Genomic DNA, 21,453 nt, shown 5'->3' with positions numbered 1-21,453 from the left:
ACCATGAATAGGTAGGAATACCACCTAGCAACTTCTGTGCTAAATTTTAAGATCAGATGAGAAAACATAGGTGAAACTTTTTCTTCATCAAGATTCTGTATGCATGACCATTATTACAATGGCCTTGACTATAGCCCTAGTGTAGCAAAGACCAGTATTCCAGTTTCATTGTGTAAATGAGAACCTTGAATGCTTGACTTGTTGAAGCGACAGCAAAAGTTGAATGCAAAGCCAGGACTTACTTGAAACCAGCAATTCTGAGTCCCAAGTCCAATGCTATTTTCATTATGCTTCATTATGTAACGATTTGGGATATGTTAAAGACAATTGCTATGTATTTGTCCAATATGGATAATGTAGAAAGACCAAGTGTCTCAATTGGTCCAGGATCAAAAAAGTTCTCTGGACATGGGACTTTTCAGTGCTTAAATCTAGAAAGTCCTCAGAAAACTGGGACTAGTGGGTCACTTTCTGTAACTCTAATTGTTTATGTGATTTAAAAGAAATACAACAGTTGTTGGTTTTAATGGCCATATGTTTATATAGGGGGAAAAACATGAAAAGATTAACATGCCATTAGGTGGGTTGTCATTGAGAGTGAATTAAAAAATAAATGGAAATATTTATTACTCACATTAAAAACTGAAAGAAATAAACATGGTGGAGTGTGACTGTTCCTCTTTCAACTCATTAAAAACATGTCACCATAAAGCGTAGGAGTATGGAAAAGCTTTGAAGGTGGAGGGAAGTTAGTGACCAGTGAGGTTTGAAATATTGTTCATAGACAGATGGGATATTTTTCCCTGAGTACTTTATGAGAATCTAATGAAGGTTGAAACAAAAACCCTGTTTTTCACAATTAAATTGAAAGTGTCAATGGAATTTTTATAATTATAGTTGACTCCTGAACAACATGGGAGTTTGGGGAGTCAACCCCTGTGCACTCGAAAATTCAGGTATAACTTTTGACTCCCCTCAAACTTACCTACCAGTAGCCTCCTGTTGACTAGAAGCCTTGCTAATAACATAAACAGGCTGTTAATGCATATTTTGTACATGATATCTGTTGTATACTGTATTCTTACAATAAAATAAACTAGAGAAAAGAAAATGTTAATAAGAAAACCGTAAGGAAAATACATTTACAGAACTACACTGTAAAAAATCTGCATATAGGTGGATCCACGCATTTCAAATCCATGTTGTTTAAGGATAAACTGTACATGGGTATGGAAATGGAGAATTTGGATTGCTACTTCTTGATCGCTAACATTTACTGAAAACCTACTCTGTTCCAGACACTGTTGTTCTACATTTAATCCTCACAACTCTGTGAAGGAGACATTATCATCCCCATTACATATATGGAGAACTGAAGCATATTCAACATGCCCGAGTCTATGGCAAAGCTATGATACAAATCCAAGCCAAACAGCTCCAGAGTCCATGTTCTTTTTTTTTTTTTAATTTAATTTAATTTAATTTAATTTAATTTAATTTAATTTATTTCTATTTATTTATTTTATTTATTTTTTTAAATATATGAAATTTATTGTCAAATTTGTTTCCATACAACACCCAGTGCTCATCCCAACAGGTGCCCTCCTCAATACCCATCACCCACCCTCCCCCCCTCCCACCCCCCATCAGCCCTCAGTTTGTTCTCATGTTCTAATCTCTATGCTGCATCTAGTTAAGAGCATGACAGGAAGTGGGGGAAATGTTTACTTATATAGCTCTCACTTTGAAATCATTTCCCAATGTATAAGAAGTGAAGTATCCGGGAAGGGCCATAAGGAGGAACAGCTACTGGCGGATCAGGGATGTTGTGGGGAAGGGTTACCGACAGATGCATTACTAATGGGAATCTTAGAGGCACCATTTTCCCATCCTCTTCGTCTTCTTATTAAGCAGTCTCCCCTTCAGTGGTATACTCTGAGAGTCCATAGCTCTTGCATTGTTTGAATACCTAAACAAGATGAAAAGAAAAAGAAATCCATGAAGCAGTTTCATCCTTGGCCCTGCCCCTGCCCCAGTTTCCTTGAGGAAATCTGTGGTTCATTCTGTACCTTATTTCTTTTTTTAAATGGAATTTTGTTAAGGAAGATTTTCCACAATTGGAATATGGGAGGGGATTATGGTTAATTTGTTATAGCAATAGCAATATTCTTGTAGAAAGTGTCCCGTAGAAATGACTCACATTCAAGATGGGGGTGAGAGAATGTTCTCTGCCTCTGTGATTATATTAACAACCACAGATATCAATTTTTGTCTATAGAATAATATTTAAATGTGAGACATAGTAAACAGAGTATATTCATTCTGGTCTCTTCTATTCAGAGTACTTTACACAGACTTTTCTACAGGGGTAGATTATTTCAGACTTATCCTCATAATGATGAAGTATCTACCTCCTTTGTTCTGAAGGAAAGACAAATACTGATAGATGAGCACCAGGAGTAAAGTTCCTACACATCCCAAGCCACTAATTGCATGTTTTAAAAGGCTTATGTAAGATTGGTGCTTTGTGGGGAGAGAAGAAAAAGCAGAGGCTTTGGGGTTAGACTTCGATTCAAATTCTGGTGGCTTCTCTTCTTAGCTGTGTCATCGTTCAAGTTTGTCATCCTCATTTTCCCTATCAGGAAAAAGAGATGATAAAACCAACCTATCTAACTCACAGAAATGTGAAAATTAAATTAAATCATGGAATTAAAACTTTAATAGATAGTAGACAAACAGTAGGCATATATTTATTATATAGACTTCCTGTGGAGTTTCCTACAAGCCTTAGACTTCCTTATGGGCAAAAATAGAGCAGAAATGGATTATCAGTAGTAGTCAAGTTTGTCAAAGTTTCCCTGCCTGTGGACTTAAATCTATCTGCTTACACAAGCATCAATTTGAGTGTGCTGTTCCATCCTTAGACAGATGCCAATTTGCAGAGGGAAAATGTTGTGCTTACAGATTTCATTCAAATAGGCTTCGCTTCTAATGCTACTTGTGTGATTGCAAGTCTAGCCAGAACCCTTAAATTTTTGCTTCTTGAGAGCTGGTCAGGAAACTTTCCCACATGCATGCCACATGAACCCGAGATGGCAGAATTAATGTTCTAGTCATTAAGAATTAAGAGAAATGTAAATTTTTTTTTACAGTTAAAATATGAGCCCATAGGTTAAAATGAGTAGAGGTTGGCACTTGGCAATTTATTTTCTTCCAACTTTTTCGCAAGTATATCTGAACAAGACAATAGAGAGTTAAGAGCAAGGTAAGGATTAACCTTTTATTGTCTAGTATACTTTAAAATTAACATTGTTTACCCTTAACTACTCACATTGATACACATGCCCTCATATGCACTTGTTTACCTATTTATGTGAACCACCTGGAAAAACTCCCAAAGTATAATTGTTACTAATACATTATATATAATTCAGATTTTCTTCTTTTAAGGGAGATGGTGAATTCTGAAGGCAATTACAAGAAACTGAATAATGGTTGCCCTTTAGAACCTATCTCTTCAGTGTTTTCATTTCTTTGCTTTCATTCCTGTCTTTTTACATCTTCATTAGAGGCATTCATTATAATTGGGCATTTCTAATTGAAATAAAGTTCTCAGAAGTTATTGCTGCAAGCACAAGGAAGAAAATGTTAATTTTCAGATTGATTAACAGTATTTTTAAATTACAAAATGATTGTCCAAACTTCCCAACCATGACAACTCAGATAAAGTAACTAAGATTGGGGAAAATTATGAATACATTATGTGTTTTAAATCTGTGTGCTTCTACTCACAATGGTAGGTTTGTTTATCGATACCCCATAAATGCAGCCTGACACACAGGAGGTGGTGTAATGTTTTATTAACTAGATATTATGACATGCTAGTGAATGCTTACCCAATCCATGGAAAGGGAACCAGCTTATTCAACAAGTCATGGTGCTAAATGATTGAGTAGACCAGTGATTTGACTCAGAATTACACTTTTAGCTTTCACATCTTTTTAACCTTTTCATACTCAACTCTTACTAGTCTCATGTAAAATTTTCAGGTCCCGGAACTTCTGATACTCTCTCTAGCTTTTTTTTCTTCATATGCTTTTGCATATGCCGTTCAGTCTTCTTGGAACATACTTTCCTGTCTACTGAAACATCTGCATTCCCTGGCTAGTATTTTCATGCATCTATCATTCAGTCATCCATTTATACATTTGAGAGTCAAGCACAGTCCAGCTCTAGCACATGTGCAGCATGTGGGTGGGAGGGGGATATAGTCATGAACAAGACGCTCATGGCTTTTCTTTTTTTTTTTTTTTTTTTTTTAATTTTTTTTTAACGTTTATTTATTCCTGGGACAGAGAGAGACAGAGCATGAACGGGGGAGGGGCAGAGAGAGAGGGAGACACAGAATCGGAAGCAGGCTCCAGGCTCTGAGCCATCAGCCCAGAGCCCGACGCGGGGCTCGAACTCACGGACCGTGAGATCATGACCTGGCTGAAGTCGGACGCTTAACCGACTGCGCCACCCAGGTGCCCCGCTCATGGCTTTTCCACTCAAGGGATTTGCAGCTCTGGCAGAGGGTTTCTCCATCCAATCCCTTTCCTGTGTTTCTTCTCAGCTTTGTCACTGATGGGGAGAGTCTGTTACTCTAATAACTTTGACATTAAAGAAAAAGACAGGCCATAGTCACAGACACAGGTTTGTATGCCGTATAGATTAACTTATCTAAGATATCTATAATGAACCAACACCTCTAAAAATCCACCATAATCTTCCCATAAAGGAGCCAGGAACAAGGCCATTCCTGTCTTGACCGTCAGTGCAGCACTATTTCTGGGGAGCAGGAACCTTAATTCAGTAGCAAAGAGAATTAGAATAATTCTAATAGAATTATTAGAATTCTATAAGAATTCTAATAGAATTATTAGAATTCTATAAGAATTCTAATAGAATTATTAGAATTCTATAAGAGAATAGAGGCAAATCCTGACATTCATTTCTTTCTCTGAGTTAGAAGTCTCTTGTTAGAGTTACTGTGTCATTCTGCTCTCACTATATTATAATTATCTGTCCCTTTGCTCATTTTTCCCACTAAACTCTAAGATTCCTCCTAATCTTTGTGTCCTCAGAGTCTATCCCAGAGCTTAGCACATAGCAGATGCTCAGTAAATATTTAATGAATGAACCAGAGCAGCCACCAGGTATGGTAGCGAAGGTAACCTGATGTATATCCACAGGGAAGCCACTCATATAGACCACAGTGTGCGTATTATTGACTAGAATTTCTCTGTTGTACAGCCACATGCTGTGACTCTGGAAATAAGCTAACAGTGTTACTGTCTGATGAGTGGTAATATGGTAGTGTGTCTAATTTCAGGTGCTAACAGTATTGTACTTCCATTGTTAGTGCTTGATCATACATTTAAGGGTGAGGGAAAATAGGTTAGAAAACTCGTCTGTTCAAAACACCCCACAGTACACAATGTATTCTATTTACTGCTGATGAATATAAAATGGAATTTAGACTCAATACACTTGGGTTTGAGTTAAGATGCTGTCTTAATGGGTAGATAACCACAAGAACATTTATTCTCTACTTTCAGTCTCAGTTTCTTCATTTGTGATACCAAGGTAAAAATATCTAGTTCTCCTATCTGAGGTCTACAGGTCTATCCACTTTATTGTTCTCTACAACCATATTTTGGTTTTACTGATATTCTGCATTGGTCTTTCTGTTTTCAATTTCTTTGATTTCTACTCTTCATAGTTTCCTTCCTTATGTGTGATTTCAGTTTAATTTGTTCTTTTTCTATTTTTTTAAATGTAGAAATTGATCATTGACTTCAGAACATTCTTATTTTCAATAATAAAGAAAAGAGGGTAACTCTGAGGGGTGCCTGGGTAGCTTAGTTGGTTAAGCATCCGACTTTGTCTCAGATCATGATCCCACAGTTCATGAGTTCGAGTCCCCTGTCCCGTGTTGGGCTCTGTGCCGGCAGCACGAGCCTGGAGCCTGCCTCAGACTCTGTCTCCCTCTCTCTCTCTGCCCCTCCCCTGCTTACTCTTTCTCCTCTCTCTCAAAAGTAAATAAACATTAAAAATTTTAAAAAAGAGGACAAATTTGAACTAAACAAAAACATTTTTGAAGTGTATTTGTCAACATGTACATAAAGCTATTAGTAGATAATTGAATGAATATTTAAAAACATTTTTCTAACAAGTTTGCTGGGATATTGTTTTGGCCAGATTAAAAACAACTAATCAAAAGTTGTCCACAAATAACTAGTTATTTAAAAATGGGTGTCTAGGTACTAAAGAAACTATGGGTGAGTGGAGAAAACATTAAGCTTCAAAGCAGAACATCTGATATTTTTTAATTTAAATTTTAGTTAATGTATAGTGCAATATTGGTGTCAGATGTAGAGTTCAGAGATTCATCACCCACATACAACACCCAGAAGAAAGATCTCAATTCCAGTCGAAATTTCCTGAGCAATCTTGAGCAGGTCACGTCACCTCCTTTCAGAGGTGTGCAAATTATGACCCAAAGACCTGTTTTGTGGATCTGCCATCTCTTCTGTGGAAACAGTTCCACTGGAACACCACCATACTCGTTCGTTCAAGTATGGTCTATGCCTTTCACATTGCAGTAACAGAGCTGTGTAGTTGTGACAACGACTTAATGATCCACAGTGTCTAAAATAATTACTCTCTGTCCCTTCATAGAAAAAGTTTACTGACCTTAGCATTACTGCCCCTGCTTCTTTATCTGTAAAATAGGAACGATAGCCCCTATTCTTCACAGGGCTTTTGCCAGGATGCTCACTTTGGTAAATTTGTGTGGAAACCTTTAGTGCAGTGCTTAGCCTATAGCCATTGCACAACTAACGCCCTTCTAAAATTTCCACCCACCACCCAATGGTTGATTTAAGACTAAGCTATTCTTTTTTTAACCTTATGTTTATAAGGCGAAACAGTTAGGTGCCAGAAAGCAAAATTCCACATTTTCCTTTTTAAAAACACTGTTATTTGCTTGTCATCATGGCTTTGTCAAACGGTATACTCTTTATCCAGCTTTGTCATAAATAATTAAAATAACCAGAGGAGATTTTAAATGCTGTAGCTGATGCAGTGCCGAACTCCAGAGACTTCATGCAAATGGAAATGAGATAGAATATTTCTGAGTCTTTAAGTGGTAAAGATCATAATTTTCCTTATACAGCAGCAAAAAAAAAAAGCCTATAATAGTAGTCAAGATTCTTGGTGGTTCTTTCCTAAATGACATTGTTAAAGATACAGGATTTTTTTTTGCTTTTGTGCTTGATGTTTAGAAATACATTGCATGCACAATGAAATGATAATTTGGAAAAAAATAAGGGGCTGCTGCATGCTGTGTATACTGTAATTCTTAGCTAGTCATGCTGATTACAGCGAGTAGGTAAATAAGGAGAGGAAGTCACAGGGGGTATTTCCTCTTTGCAGAATTGCCTTTATTAAATTGTTCTCTACTGTGATCGTCAGCCTATATTGAGGTAAAATATAAGAACATTAGTAAGCACATCCTGTCTGATCTTAGAACAATAATCATGTATCCATCCTGATAAATTGCTGTTTCTATGTTATAAACCCTGTGCATTGAGGAACTGATCAGATTTCCATTTGCCAGTAAACTTGGTAGAATGCTCTGAGCCAAATTTGTGATTTAGTTGTAGCAATCATGTGGGTCTTTACGATGTACATTTTGCAATCATCTCTAGTCGTGTTTTATGTCCGTTGTTTTTTCCTTTTGATCTGTTTTTATTTACGCTATCTAAGTAGTAATTTTGGAAGTCACATTCTATCGTTTCTGGAACAAGATTGGGTATAAATAGGTAATAGGGTAGTGGATAGATAATTTCCAGTGAAGTGCTAATATGTCTTTTGGTTCTCTCAGGATACCTTATAAATAACACAACAAAATAACTCCCAGCTTAACACTTGATAAGCCTTATAATTTATTAAAAATTTTTTTTAAATGTTTATTCATTTTTTGAAAGAGAGAGACAGTGTGATTGCTGGAGGAGCAAACAGAGAGGGAGACACAGACTCTGAAGCAGGCTCCAGGCTCTGCCCCGATGTGGGGCTCGAACTCACAAAATGTGATATGACCTGAGGCTGAAGTCAGAAGCTAAACAACTGAGCCACTCAGGCACCCCAATAAGTCTTACAATTTAAAGAGAACAATTTAGACGATGCGAGAGCCACCTGCTCTCCGAACTAGATCGCAGCACAGAGGGGATGTCCTGGGTTACCCTTCCGGAGTCGTCCACAGCCAACTCTGGCCCCAGGGCAGCGGAGGCAGGAGAGATTAACAAGATTGTGGCTGTTGTCTTCTTTCTCACAAGACTAGTTCGAAAACATGGTAAATTGAAAAAAGGGGCAGTTGAGAGGTTTGAAATTGACCCTTAAACTTCAAGAAAAATACAACATCCCTGGTACCCAGAAAAACCATCAAAAGAACAGGTCTATGGAGACATCTGTGTCAGTACAGTTCAGAGAGTTGATCCTGATGTCCTGAGACATCTGCATGAGAACAGCTGCATCTCTCACACCCATCTAGGTTTGCCTAAGGAACTCACTCTGGGTGGGTCTACCTGAGGTGTGCTGTGGGTACAGAGAGAAAAACAATGTTGCCAGCTTTGAAAATGAGGAGGAGAACAAAATGAAATCTCCAAGAAAGTTACCAGGCCCCTTGATAACCTTATCTCTGAGTTCAGGATCCTGACCTAACAATGAGGAAACAAGCAAGAAGTGAAACCCAATTCCATGACTGCAACCTCAAGCCCCTTGTATCACATTTCACAGTGGATATTCCTGCATCTTCCATTGTGGCATCCTTTGCTCAGAAAAAAAACCAGGAATGTGCTGAGGGAATGGCCATCAGAATCAGTACCCTTCTCCTATTCCATTTGTTATCCAAATCACGAAAGGAAGAATGAACCATTTATCACCCAAATCCCTCCTGGAATGCGTTGTGACCAGAATCACTGGATTAATCCTCAGGTGTTAGCACCTCACTAGCTGCTTTTGATTCTGTTCGTGTCAATGATGAGAAAAGGTAGAATAAGTCTGACCACATATTAAAAATAAACGTTCAGGGGCGCTTGGGTGGCTCAGTCAGTTAAGCATTGGACTGTTGCTTTCGGCTCAGGTTGTGATCTCAACTGTTTCGTTTAGTGGATTCAGCACCCCCGTCAGATTCTGTGCTGGCAACTCGGAGCCTGCTTGGGATTCTCTCTCAACCTTGTACTTATTTGCACTCCGTCTACTGTTTCGTGCCTTCTTCCCTTTATGTAACCTGCTCACCTGTAAGGAATTCTTTTGTCCCTTATCCTAAACTCAGTCAGGCTTCATATTCTCTAGAACCTTCCCTGTTAACCCAGGTTGAATGAAATGATCTTTGTTGGTTTTCATACTGCCCTGTACCTACCTCCATTATTTCTCTCAGCATATTACATATGAAATTCTCCTTTGAAGTGTCTGCCACAATTAGACTAAGAGGCTCTTTGATGGTGTGGGCCCTACCTTATTTCATTCTCCTCAGTGCCAGCTACTTTAGGTGTTGAGAAAAGATTTATTGAGTTAAACTGAACTGAATCAGGCAAGCAGTAAAGAACCAGGGAGCACGTAGGCACTATATGCACCATAGATCACATACTCAAACACAGAGCATGACAGATAATATAAATAAATAAGTGCATGTTCTGTCAAAGGGGGGCAGCTCCTCTAATCCAGATGATCAGTTGTTACCAAGTGGGATTGCAGTCCCATCTTGCCAGATCTGTGGTTTTGGAGAAGTCAGAAGGGTCAATTTTTTAAGTAAATATTTCGATCTTAGATCTTAGTGGCAATAAATTCAGTTTTAAAGACTGTGTGGGCCAAAAAAACCTGGCTGTTTCCAGCATGAGGCTGCCAGTTGTGTCTCTGCTGTGATATTTCAACTAGGAATTTTGTTGTTGTTGTTGTTACAAATTACAAAAAAAAACAACTCTAGATATCTGACACAAAACAATAAACAAAAGAAAAAAAAAAAAACCCAAAGAAATGTAGTGGAAGGATCTAGGAGAAAGGGTAGTTAAAGAATTGGAGGAACAGCTAAATAACTACATTTGAAGCAGGACAGAGCCTGGATGGTGATAGCAAATCTTGGAGACAAAAAGTAATCAACAGAGGAGTGACCAGACTCAGACAGGCTTCTGTCTGTGTCAAGAAGTTATGACTTCAATTACTGAGAGGGTTGCCAGATGTAGCAAGTAGAATATTGGACACACAGTTAAATGTGAACTTCCAATAAACAACCAATTTTTAGTGTAAGCATATCCCATGCAAAATCTCATTTTAGCAATTCTAATTAGTAGAAGTCAGAGTCTGAGTTGCTTAATTTGGGTCACATGTCTATCCTTAGTCCCCTGAATTAACCATCTAGGAGCACTTAAAGTAATGGATGATAGGCTTTTAAAAGAAAATTGGGTTTTTCAACCACAGGAAGAGGCAAAGAATGTTAGGATGTCAAAATGGACCATTCTATCTATCTATCAATCTATCTATCATCTATCATCAATATATATGTTTATCATTGTCTTTTTACATAAACATGTAGTAGGGTGATATTAAAAATACTTTTTATTTAAAAAATTTTTTTTATATAGGGGCACCTGGGTGGCTCAGAAGGTTAAGCATTCGACTTCGGCTCAGGTCATGATCTTGCGGGTCGTGGGTTCGAGCCCTGCGTCAGGTCTGTGCTGACAGCTTGGAGCCTGGAGCCTATTTCAGACTCTGTGTCTCCCTCTCTCTCTGCCCCTCCCTGTTCACACTCTGTCTCCCTCTCTCTCTCAAAAATAAATAAACATTAAAAAAAATAAAAAAAAATTTTGTTGAATATTTATTTATTTTTATTTATATTCAAGTTAGTTAGCATATAGTGTAGTCTTGGCTTCAGGAGTAGAATCCAGTAATTCATCTCTTACATCTGACATCCAGTGCTCATCCCGAGACATGCCCTCCCTAATGCCTATCACCCATTTAATGCCCCCCTAGACCCCACCCTAATATTTTTTTAGATGTTGATAAGTCTGGATCAAGGTTCTCTGCTGTGCTGCATGTTATCTGTGCTGGATTGTGGGCAGGAGGTCTGGGGAGGATCTCAGGATCCAAGGAAGCCATAGAGAGGCACCAGGAGCTCTTGTTAACATCTGTTTACTGCTCAATATACAATTATTAGATGGTACAGGGGCTCCTGGGTGGCTCAGTCAGTTGAGTGTCAGACTTCGGCTCGGGTCATGATCTCACAGTTCATGAGTTCGAGCCCCACATCAGGCTCTGTACTGACCGCTCAGAGCCTGGAGCCTGCTTCGGATTCTGTGTCTCCCTCTCTCTCTGCTCCTCCCCTGCTCACATGCTGTCTCTCTCTCTCTCAAAAATAAAGATTAAAAAATTAAAAAAAAACATGGTACAAAGGTAAACCTTAAGAAAGTGACTGTCCTTGTTTAGAAAAATACCTTGATGTAATGTTTTGACAGAGTTCGGGTGTCGCCTTTAAAAACAGAGGAGGAGAAAGCTAAGATATTCTGTGAAGGGTTAACATGAAGCTGAATCTGTGCCAAGGAAGAAATTAGAGAGTAGTAGAAGAAGACAAGAATGTGAGGATGCACACAGTCATTGGCCAGACTCTGGAAGGATGGTCATTGAGGAACGCCTGGTGGCATGACAGTACAGGACTTTTAAATGAGAATGGTTAATATTAAAATTTAAATTGGTTGTTGTGCTAAAGTATGCCTTATGAGAGCAGTTTTGGAAGAAATAATATAAAAGGAGGTATGCTCTGCATGTGGGTTAGCGGAGACAGGAGAGAAGGGAGCAGTCATGGGAAGTGGGATGTGAGTGAGTCTAAGAGCTCAAGGGCTCAGAAATACAGAATGTGGGCATCGGAGGAAATGTGAGCTGTCAAGAACCCCTTTGAATTTTGTGTGTGTGGTGGGAGGAAGAATCTAGCATTTTATAACAATTTAATTAAATATCGGAGTACAGGGTGACTCCAGCTGACATTTGAGTCATAGATATGACCTAGATGGATACTTTACATTATGCAGTTGTAGCTTTCAAAAAACTTTCATTTGTTTATTTATTTTTGAGGGACAGAGAGAGAGAGCACGAGCAGAGGAGGAGCAGAGAGAGAGATGGAGACACAGAATCTGATGCAGGTTCCAGACTCTGAGCTGTCAGCACAGAGCCCGACGCAGGGCTCAAACTCACAAACCGCAAGATTATGACCTGAGCTGAAGTCAGACGCTTAACCGACTGAGCCACTCAGGCGCTCCAGTTGCAGTTTTTATATTAACCACCAATTGTTTCATTCTAGGGATTGTTAACATGTTGGTTGTCAGGAGTGGCTGGCTGTCAGTCCTATTCCTGGTTCCCAGAGTCTTCTATGTCATTCTTTTTGTCCCAAACCTTGTGATGCTCAGATCTTAAGTCTCCCTCTTTCTTGTGAGGTACCAGGTTCTTTGTTGCCCTCTGTGTTTACTTGGAGTCTAGTAGTTATGATACAGGGCTTTCTCAGTGCATGTCTAATATATGTGCCTATGTACAGTATATGCTGCTCTTGCTGCTACTATTCATACTGTCTATTATATTTCTTTACTTTTCTCTTTCATACATGCATATTCCACTTGGTGCCGATACTACTGTGAATAGGAAACAATTCCACCCTTTTTGGAGCGTATGCCTGAGATCATGGGCTCTGGGGTCAGACCACCTGGAGTAAAAATCTTGCCTCCACCACTTGTTATCAAGCTCCGAGACCTCTCTCTGCCTCAGTGGCTCCCTCCTGTAACAAATTGAATGGGGTTATTTTAATTGGGTCTCAGAATCATAGAATTGGATGAATATGATTGTTGATTTAGGACCAGCTCTCATTATTGCTCATTCAAGGTGACTTTTTTTAAAATTTTTTTTTCAACGTTTATTTATTTTTGGGACAGAGAGAGACAGAGCATGAACGGGGGAGGGGCAGAGAGAGAGGGAGACACAGAATCGGAAACAGGCTCCAGGCTCTGAGCCATCAGACCAGAGCCTGACGCGGGGCTCGAACTCACGGACCGCGAGATCGTGACCTGGCTGAAGTCGGACGTTTAACCGACTGCGCCACCCAGGCGCCCTCAAGGTGACTTTTTAAGCCTCCCTCTAGGGTGACCCTTAGGAAACCGCCCCCAGAAATCCGAAACTAGAACACTGATAATAGCGGATTCTGATACATCTTTCTTTCTCTTGTTTATGGCAACTCCTCTCCCAGGTGTGCTGATCATTCTCCCTCTTCCTTAGAGCACATTTCCATTATATCTGTTCACCAAACGTTTTTAGTCATTTTTAAGTTTATGAAATGAAAATATCAGACTGCGTATAAACTTCTGCAGCTTATCTTTTCACTTAAAATTATATTGACTTTGTGTCTAGATGTTGTTCATTTGTTTTGACTGGTGTAGAGTACTTTATTATATGAGCATACCAAAATAACATTATTTATTATTCATTTCTTCTTTCAGTTTTCTTATTTCAGTTTTGTTTTGTTATTTCTTTACTACTAGGCAACAGGGTTACCATACACATCTGTGTATAGGTTTCCTGGTGTAGGCATACAGGAGTTTCTCTTAGGAAGAGAATTGCTGGATCATAGTCTATGCATATGTTCCACTTTACAAGACAAAACCAACTAATTTCCAAAGTATGGAGGCATTTGCAATTGATTTTTGGTATGGTGTAAGCCTTATGTATAGCCTTCTTCCAACTCCATTTGTTTAAAAGACTTGCCCCCAAATGATTTGGTGTGCTAATCTTTTTTATGTATCAAAGTTCCACATACATACATGTGGATGTATCTTGCAATCTATATTTCATCGATTAATTTTTCTGTCCCTCTACCATGCCAGAATGGCTATAGCTTCAAAACAAGTTTGGATATTTGGTGGTGGCTGAGATCGCTCTCTTTTTTCTTGTTAGAGAGAGAGGGAGAGAGAGAGAGAGGGAGTGTGAGAGTGTGTGCTCGAGGGGGAGGGGTAAAGGGAGAAGGAGGGAGAGAGAATCTCAAGCAGGCTCCGTGCCCAGCACAGAGCCCAAAGCGGGGCTCAATTCCACAACCCTGGGATCATGACCTGAACTGAAACAAGAGTCAGCCGCTTAACCCACCCAGGTGCCCTAGTGTGATCTTTACTGTAAGGTGTGTTGCTGTTCTTTAGATACCCTTTATGTTGTAATTTACTGAGGTTTTATTTTATTTTTTTAAAGTTTTTGTTTATTTATTTTGAGAAAGAGAGAGGGAGAGACAGAATCCCAAGCAGGCTTCATGCTGTCTTGAACCCACGAACCACGAGATCATGACCTGAGCGGAGATCAAGAGTCGGACACTTAAGCAACTGAGCCACCCAGGTGCCCCTACTGAGGGTTTTATTAACTTTTTTCTCAGTATATGGAAAAGGTCCTATGGCTTTTCTCTAATCTGTTAATGTGGTAAATTATGTTTCCAGATTTTATAACACTAAACCAAGCTGTGCATTCCTGAGATGCACCCAAGTTATTCATTGAGTATTGTCACTTTTTATGTATTATTGAATTAAAATTATTAATATTTAGTTTGGGATATTTTGCAGAGAAATGAGAGAAATGGGTTCGCTTTCCCTACTCTGTCTGGCTTTGCTGTCTTGGTCCCTGTCTTCACAGAATGATTTTGGGAATCTTTCATCTTTCTATTCTCTAACATGTTTGAAGACTGGGTTGATCAGTACCTTAGCAAAATGTAACTGTACTGTCTGTGAAACGATATGGGCCTAGTGGTACAGGGAGAATGCTGGTAATGTTTAATATCTAGCTTTTGGTTGGGGAGAGAGGCAGAGTTGCTAATCTGTAGTGTCTGGCAGTTTCCATGGTATAAATTCTCCCACCAAGACTGATCTCAAGCTACTGATGTCAGTGTGACAGCACTGAATAAGGATGGTGATGACATCACTGAACATGGATGGAAGCTCCAGCCTGCCACCATCATGATCCATAATTTCTGCTTCTGCCCTGCCGTCACACTAAATGCAAAGGCAATTTCAGTGCAGAAATTGGAGTCAGAGGCTCTAAAGGGAATCAAACCCTGGACGATGATGTGATATTAAACCTCTCCTCATGCTCCTCTCCCAGCCTGCCATGGGCACTGGGGAAAACGACCAGCACATCTCTGCCTCCTTCTTCAGGTCTCTTACCCGCAAGGGAGACGGTGGGAGTGGAATGACGATAAAACTGGACAGGCAGTGGAATTAGTGGAAAAGAACACATGATGCTCACAATTGTCTTCATGTACAAGGAACCTTCAAGGTAAACTCTATTATAGAGTGCTGGGTTTTTTTCTGCATAAGAAATTGAGTGGGTGTTTTGGAAGGGTCTTGCTGGATCGTTAGCTGGGTCTCCTGTGATGTAGCAGTGGCTCTCCTTTGGCTGACCACTCTTTCCTCAGTGTTTTCTCATTGGTTAGTTAGTTAACACTTATTAATAAGTAATAAATGTTTATTTATTAATATTAAATAAATATCACATTTAACATATTTATGTTAAATATTAATAACAATTTATAAAACAAGAAATTTTCTAATGACTATTTTACAATGACATAAAATAATAATTTACAAAATACAGATAAATATTCATTGAACATCTGTTCTAGTCACCAGAAGAAGCATTGCTCTAGGTACTAGGAAAACAGCATGAATAAAAGAGACACAAATATCTGTATTTTCCAGATCAGTTCTCTTTCCATCCCGTTTCACAGAAAAATAATCACACATTCTTTGATTCACCCTAAGAATATAGTCACTTTAGGCAAGCTGGGGAAACTTGCCATAGCCCCCACTCCAAAGCAGCCCTTGAGCTCTCTGATGACTTCCAGATTTCCAGAGACAAAAGCCTGCTCAGTCTGCTGTGTCCCTAATAATGAAGATCTTCTGAGTGGTCTTGTTGAAACACCTTCTCCAATCCTTTCTCAATCATTAGACTTGTTTTGAGGGGACTGGAGCCACCTGCCACTCTTTCTTAAAGGAAGAGGGCTTGGGGCTCAAAGCGTTGACTTTGCCAAAGAAACTTCCTCACAAAATCCTCTTTCTCACCTGTGCTCTGTTGGTGATGCAGGGTCATTGAGTGCAATGGTCAAAAATGCACTCTTGAGATGTTTCCGAGTGTTATTTTTAAGTTGGTGAGGGGTGGTAAGGGTAGAGACAACAGGAAGTCTCTAAGGGGATTTCTGTGTGTTAAAGATGACTAACAGGATCCTGGATGTCTGGCTATTGTCATGCTAAGGTTGTTTTTAGTCTACAGCAAGGCATTAACATTAAGGCAGCAGTGGGTTCCTTGAGGAATGTCCCATTCTGCATGTCTTAGGTATTTATCAATGGGCTGCAAGTTGTAAGGAAATTTAATTTTATCTCTATTTCTCTTGGCTTTGTTCTCCTCATCCCTGGTATTCTCTTCAATCACCTTTTGTAGATAAGATCTTGTTCCTAGTGTTGTAAAACCACCTTTCAGCTACAATTTTTCAATTTTGGCCTTCGTCAGTCCTTTGAGCGACCTCAGTCTTCAATGTAACATTTTTAGCCTGCACTCTAAATCAGAATGTCTGGGTTTAAATTGTAATCTGAGACCGATGACAGTAGCTGTGAGACATTGGGCAAGTTACTTAACCCGTCTGTGCCTCAGTTTCCTCATCTATAGAATAGGGTTTACGGAAGTTCCTGCCTCAGGTCTTTATCGTGAGAGTTAAAGTATGACAAGTTCTTACAATAGGGCTTGGACCACTGTCAGCCATTGTTATTTTATAGCCTTTCTCTGCGCATCAGTTGAAACTTCTAAATTAACATCCTGTTGCTTCATTATGTTTCCTCTTAACCTTTTTTATTTTCCTGTCGTTAGATAGAACAGGATTCAAGTCCATCCAAGGCACTCATTCATAACTAGGCCTCTGCTGGTGATGCCATTCTCCCATGTAAGAGTTTTTCCCTCTTTCTTGTTCACTATGTACAGTTGACATAATTATGAAAAATGAGCCTCTTCATCAAATTTTCCTAAGCTTGTCTTTGAAAGAGCAACTTCTAAGCTATTACCAAGCAAGGAAGAGAGTACAGTAATCATTTTTCTTTTTTAGTGGCAGCTAGAAATTAAAGCTTTCTGTGGGAGGAATTTAGTAGTAACTTTCAATACTGGTTTCTTTATTTTGTCTTTCAAGAAGGTAATTCTTCAGTAAGCGTGAGTGACTCTTTTAAAGAAGTTAAGGCAATAACTTTTTATGATGTTAATGATGGTTGGAAATAATATTGCATTATCAATTTGTGACATATTCAAGGAAACACATCTCTATTTAATTGCTTTTCTCTGATTTTTCAAGGGTTATAATAGTTGAACTCTAAGTTCACAATAAGGTCATTAGAATCATAATTCAAAAAATGTGAAACTGGACCACATGATGCAAGGTTTCTTGATTTCTTGATGCAAGACCTCTGGAATTGCAAAGTAACCAAATTCAATATTTTACCTACTTAGTAGAATTCAGGTGCCAGAAAAGTACTTTGCATTTTTTCTCACTGAAGGTCATGGAATCTTTGAATATTCTCCAGTGGAGATCAAGCCAGGTTATAATTCATACAACTTTAGGTTAGTTTTGTGAGCAGAAAAATTCCCATCTATAAAAGAAGTAGGAAAACAACTTCTCTGAGGAATTAGAACCTCATATATTTCAGCAAATAGAGATTAAAGCTATTTTTGTGGAATGATTCTGGTTTTACTTCATATAGTAAAAAAATTTAGTTCAAACATTTTTTTTCTGGATTGGTTTTATCAAACAAATCACTGGATTTATGTTTTTCCTTTCCTGCTTCTTTGAATTTAGTTGATTGTTTGAATTAATCAAATCTACCTGTTGTTTTGGCATTATAATTCCTGATTGTTTTTCATGGGATGATGCTGGTCCTGCGAGATATTCATTCATTCATTCATTCATTCAGTGTTTATTTATTAAGTACCTGCTATATGTCAGGGATAGTTATTGGGGATAAAGAGGTAAACAAAACAGGAAAGATCTCCACTCACACAGTTTACACTCTGGTAAAGGTGATGAGAAATAAGCTAATAAAGTGGTATTTCTATAATATCATGTAGTAAATAGTACTCTGAAGAAAAATAAGGTAAGGAGATAACAAATAGAGAAGGAGCTTGTTATTTTAGAAATGATGCTTTTTGTAAATGGTAAAAACTTTCTGATAAAGTGATACCTGAATGCATATCAGAATAGGGTCCATGAGAAAGGCATAGAGATATCTGGAGGAAGAATGGTCTAGGCAAAAGAATAGCAGTGGGAAGAGTTCTAAGGAAAAAGAGTGCTTGATGTATTCCAGACATGGCAAGGCAGTCAATGTGGCTCGGGGAGGCATATCTGAGACAGATATTGATAGAAATGAGGGATCAGATCACGTAGGACTTTCTGGACCTTGGTCAGAGCTGTGATTTCCATGCTGAGTTGATGTGAAGCTATTGGAGACTTTTGAGCTAAGAGAGGGTGACATAAAAGATGACATAACACATATTTGATTTATACTTTAAAAAAGAGAATGTTAATTGCTAAGTGGAAAATGTATGATAAGTTGGGAGTGCAGGTAGGATATTCTAGTATTTTTTTCTCATGATTCTATGGTCAAACAAGATTTAGAAACATTATATTAAAGATGAGTATTAAGGGACTTTTTTTGTAGGGCTTTGATATGTTGATGTATATTGTATATCTCAAACAGTGTGATGGAATATGCAATTCCCAACGTTAACCATGAAACTATCTTTAAGGACCCCCTTTGGAGATTAGTGTTCATAGACCTCAGGAGAATGATGCTGATGCAGACACCACATAAATAAATCATCTGTCTTTTGAGAAACATAAACACTTTCAAACAAAGCTGAGAGGGAAGTTTTCAATCAGAGTTCCTCATAATTTCTTCTGCAACCTTAATTCCTGACCCTGGTGAGATTGTTTCCTGTTTTTTAGCAAGGAATTGTTAGGATAGATTTTTTCAGAATTCTGTGTTGAGAATCAGCACACTGAGTATAATTCTAAATCCTTATGGAGTCTTGGTCTGTGCCTTTTGGAACTAGCTTTTGATTAAATATCCACATTCCATTTACCAAAGGAAATAGTGCATAGAAGATACGTGTACATCAGTGGAAAGACAAGTCTGCCTTCTTGTGGAATGGCTAGTTTTTAATGGGCAGGAGAACCCTGGATTTGTCAGGAGAAATATTATGCCCTTTTGGGCAGGATGTTAACCTGGAGACAAAGTTATTCACACTAGGAAGTATGCTCATTATTTTAAAAGTAGTTCTTTAGCTAATGGAAAGAGCAAGTCATGGAAACCTTAGATTTTTCTTATCTCTTTGACATGATATGTGTGTCTCTTAATTATCTATGGAAACCAATTCAACACATCACTGTGTCATCACATTTTATTATCTCTGAAAAGATACTGGAAAAATTTCTACCCTATAACATTGCTCAATTCAAATGTTTTAAAGGTTAATTGTCAAATCACTGCAGGGGGAGGGAGGACATTTCAAAAGGTTGAGTTTCCAGACTAAATAATGGGTCTTTATCCTATCTAAAACCATTTGCTTAAGGTGGTTTTGGGTTTGCTTTATAGAAGGTTTGGTTACATGGTGGGGGGGGGGGGAGGGGGGGAGGGGGAGAATAGGTGTACAAAGTGGTAGTTTGAAATAACCCACATACTTGGGCCCAATGAGGCTCCTTTCCTTAGGACAGGAGGTAGAATATGCAGAGCATGAACTGGGCACCAGGCTATAGAGCAAGGGCTTTGGAATCAAGGCACTCTTTGGCTGGAATCCCAACGTTTTCACTTCCTAGGTGTGTGGATACTGGTTGTTGTTTACACTTTGAGCCTCCATTTCCTCTTTTAATAAGAAGATGGTGATGGGTCCTTAATAGGGCTTGTTGTGAAGATGTAACAGGATAATACATTTGCAACTCACTTGTTGCTATCCCTGGGTGGAGCTGTTGTTTTCCCCCCAGCATGCCAACTTTGAAGCAGAACTTGGCTGCTTACATTAACTAGAAAGGAACCACTCCAAAACACTAGTGAACAATGTGTATTTTACTAAATACATTGAAGGAAAGTTAGAGGTGGGCGTTCACACAGCACAGGATATATACCATTTCAAGCTGAAACTTGGAATTAGCTATCTCTTGCCAAGTGGGCAGGACTGCTAATTGTAGCACTATATCAATATATCCCTTCTTCCTTTTAGCAACAGAAGCTTCCAGGTTTTAGCTGAGAACATGGAAACCCAGCTAGAGATGACATATTTTAGTTTCTCTTCATTCAGGTGTTACCAAGTAACCAAGTCAGGCCCATGGGGTATGAACAATGATGCTTCCAATTGTCCTGTCATCTTCTCAGAGTTAAAGCTGCTTGTCTTGCACTCTTTTCCATTTCCTGTGGTTTAAAGAATACTGACAAACATCTTTAGAAGTTTAGAAGTTCCCAACTATTTATCTTTGAACTATTAAATGCTAGCAAAATGTGCCATCTCATTTAAGCCACTACATCTTGAGTTCTATTTGTTAGAGCAGCCCTCTGATCATACACAGACCAGTTCTCACTTTCAAATCTCTTCTCTCCTTGTCCTCCAGGGCCTGGTTTTCCAGGTTTGTCTCTCCCTTCCTGCACCTAATGCTCCCATCTCACCCCTTTATACTCCCTTTATCATGCAGCTCAATTTAACTCTTATCCATTTCCTCCAAACATCACTCCTCAGGAATCATTCTTTTCAGTCCACAAGGAAGCCTCCAGTCACTGGGGTGTATCTTCTTTAGAAGGTAGAAGAGAATTATAAATTACAAATAGCTTTTTCCCATGTTACACATGGAAAACACTTCACAGACTATGTAACTACCATGAAACAATTGCTCAATGATGGGTTCCTCCATTTTCCATTTAGCCCTGTGCCTTCTCCAGGAGTTGACATTAGTTCTGGAACAAACTGGAAAGATCTAATGATCTACTTCTACTGTGGTACTGTAGAAGTACTGTGTACTTCTACTTCTACTGTAGATCAAAATCGAGCCATGTGAAAGATTCCGATTAGCGATAACCTGAGCCAGGTTTACACACTTTAAGAATGCTTTGGATGAAAGAGAATCTTCTTGGTGAATCCCAAACATGATTGTTAATCCAAAGGTTAAAAATATGTAGATTCTGGGGTCCCAATACTGGAAAGTCTGACTTTATGAGTTTGCTGTAGGGTCAGGAAGTCAGCATGTTAGCATATATCTCAAGTAATTTTGATGCAGTTATTTAGCTGGTGCATGAACTGACTAAAATCTTGGATATTATGCGT

The 21,453-nt window shown here is 38.8% G+C and overlaps 1 protein-coding gene and 1 pseudogene across 19 annotated transcripts in view; one reads left to right on the top strand and one right to left on the bottom strand.

Moving 5' to 3' along the window:
- The first annotated feature begins 8,274 nt into the window (after positions 1-8,274).
- On the top strand, positions 8,275-9,057 carry LOC101091504 (annotated as a pseudogene).
- An 11,129-nt stretch (positions 9,058-20,186) lies between these two features.
- The window catches only part of EMC2 (ER membrane protein complex subunit 2), a 565,050-nt gene continuing 563,783 nt past the window's right edge, over positions 20,187-21,453 (bottom strand). For 18 of the 19 annotated variants that reach the window (XR_006592742.1, XR_006592755.1, XR_006592744.1 and 15 more), the window contains one exon: positions 20,187-21,351. The gene's annotated coding sequence lies outside the window, so the exon portion shown is untranslated. The remainder of the gene's footprint in view (positions 21,352-21,453) is intronic. The other variant, XR_006592746.1, reaches the window with a different exon arrangement.

This window comes from Felis catus, chromosome F2, assembly GCF_018350175.1.
Source record: "Felis catus isolate Fca126 chromosome F2, F.catus_Fca126_mat1.0, whole genome shotgun sequence".
Lineage (NCBI taxonomy): Eukaryota > Metazoa > Chordata > Mammalia > Carnivora > Felidae > Felis > Felis catus.
Note: the sequence above shows the minus strand (reverse complement) of the source record. Positions and strands in the feature narration are given on the sequence as shown.